This window comes from Octodon degus, unplaced genomic scaffold (assembly GCF_000260255.1).
Source record: "Octodon degus isolate 3935 unplaced genomic scaffold, OctDeg1.0 scaffold00321, whole genome shotgun sequence".
In the NCBI taxonomy this organism is placed as follows: domain Eukaryota; kingdom Metazoa; phylum Chordata; class Mammalia; order Rodentia; family Octodontidae; genus Octodon; species Octodon degus.
The window spans coordinates 182,544-185,234 of NW_004524897.1; positions in this window are offsets into that span (position 1 = coordinate 182,544).

Sequence of the window (2,691 nt, forward strand, 5' to 3'; positions counted from 1 at the left end):
TATTTCTGATCTGATGTCTTCTATACCTTTCTGCAGTTGATTCTTTACTGTCAGCGCTATTATTTCCGAGATATCTGGCATGTGATTTCCAGTTTCCTCAGTGCTAGTGTCTTCTGCAGTTGTACTGGGTGGACTCTGGGCCTGAGACTGCATTTTGTTCCTTCTCTTTGTCATTTTGTATACCGCTGTCTTCTGACCTTTGTGAAGAGCTTGGATAGAGTTATTACCTTAGCACCAGGTCCGGATCTACGAAGTTCAGATTCCTGCAGGTGGGTGTTGCTTGGATCTGGCTGCTGTGCTCCACTTCTTTCTGCTGCAGCTGTTAGAGTTGAACCCTTTGTGTCTCTCTGGCAAGATGTTCTGCTCATGAATCACCTGGGTGGGTCTTGCCTCTAGCCTCTTTGCAGGGAGTTCTGCTGAAGGGTTCTGTGCTGGGCCTGTGCTCTGGGTCTGTTCAGGATCCCACAGCTTGGGTCATCTTACTCACTCACTGGGCCTGCACTCTGGGTCTATTCAGGATCCTGCCAGGCCCTGGGTCATCTCACTCACTCGCGGGGCCTGCACTCTGGGTCTATTCAGGATCCTGCAGCCCTGGGTCGGTCGTCTAACTCACTCGCCAGGCCTGTGCTCTGGGTCTATTCAGGATCCTGCCAGGCCCTGGGTTGTCTCACCCACTCGCCAGGCCTGCACTCTGGGTCTGTTCAGGATCCCGTGGCCTGGGTCGTCTCGGTGATTCCTATATTTCCCCTAATTTTTCCTCACCTACTCCACTCTCATGTGTCCCCACTTTTTAATAAGAAAAGTAGTGGCTACAAAAAGGCCAAAGAAAAATCCCCTCTCTATGTTCAGTTACCAATTATTTGTTAGTGGATCATGCTATCAGAGATGGATATTACTCATCATGAACTTTAGTATTATTGTCTATAAGGTAAAATATTACGGGGAAGGGACACATGTTGAGTTTCCTATTCAAAATTGTGAAACTGTGAAATCTGACACACTTCAAATTCTAATACTTTTTGAGCACCGATGTGATGCTTCTGTTGCCAATCAGCCTTGGTTCTTTTGCTTGATTCAGGTGGAAATCATGAATCAGCAAAGTGCAGCTCTGCTAGATGTCCTAATGTTGCTAGATAATGATACTGGATGATATTGAATGATGAATGCCAACAGTTGACACACCCATCTGCTGGTCACTACCTCTGATGGCTGATATCTTTGGATGCTGGTTTGTGCCTGACATGTAGGTTGACTATGCCAGGTGCTGGTGTCTAATACTGATATTTGACTGCTGGTCTCTGGAGCTCTTCAGTGCTAACAACCCTTAGTGTTTCTTATGCTTTCTTTTGAATGATTTTTCTTTGTCACACTACTCAGGATAAGAATTTGGGGATGATTTACAGAATTTTTTGAGTCCACTCTTTACAAGAAATAAGTCATGAGTTAGTTTATAGGACCATTAAAGCAAGTCTTTAACAGGACCTGCACTGTAGCACAATGATATTGCAGGGAGCTTTTGTACACCAACCAAAGATATGTGTGGGAAATGCTTCATGTATAGCAGCTGCAAGCCTGTGATTGGTTCAAGCACAGTGAGGGGTAGGGATAAAACCAGGAAATCTCCTTAAAGCCTAGCTGAGGAGGTTGGGCATGTTTTCAATTGTCCCAGATCCCTCCTCTCTAGTTTTAGGCAGTTCAGGTGCCACTCCCTTCTTCAAAAGGGCAACACTAGCAATTGAAGTAGTGGAAGCCAGAGAAAGTTACCTCATGATAGTTGAGCTGCACTCTTGTTGAAGTGGAGTGCCTTAGAGAAGAATGGCTGTTAAACAGCCAAAGAGGACAGCACTAGACAGCTAGGGAAAAGACTGTAGCAAGAAGCCCCAACTCAAGTTCAGGAGAGTAGGGGAAGGCGAGGCAACCAAAATCAAGAGGGAGGATCACAGCAGCTACAGGCCAAGTCATACCACCTCCCTACACATGCAAAGTGGGAGTGGGAGCAGGAGAGCTAAGTGAATTTTGCTTATCTAACTCTAAATCTTAGGATCCAGGTGTGGTGTCATACACCTGTAATCCCAGCACCTAGGAGGCTGAAGCAGGAGGATCATTTTTCATTTGAGACCAACTTGGGCTACAAAGTGAACTCAAGGCCAGCCTGGACTACATAGGGAGATGCAGTTTAAAAAAAAAAAAAAGAGTTTAGACAATGTTGCAAAATCTAAGAAACTTCAAGAATTGAGACACTTCTGGCCCCATGCATTTTGAATAAGGGTTACTAAATATGTACTTATTTCATACTTTGAATTTAACATGTTTCTTTTGAGAATCATAAGACATTCTTAACACCTTTGTCCTTATCTCCTTTGCCTAGGCTGTGAACTTGAAGAATGTTTCCTTGGATCACATTTAGTTGCTAAGGTGTGATTAATAATCCTCTGCACATTGACCATGGAAACTGAAAATACTTATTCACAGTATTATATTTGTAAACCATCAGGTTAAAATTTGATAATCATAGATAAATTTTAAGGTGAGATTTCTGTTCTTAGGGAGCTTATGTTAGAAAAACTAGACATTTACGCATGAAACATTCAAATACTAATACATAATAATATATCATTTGGTACAATATGTATAATGTAAAATTGTTTTGTGTAATGCTATATCCACTAGCTATATATGACTATTACATAA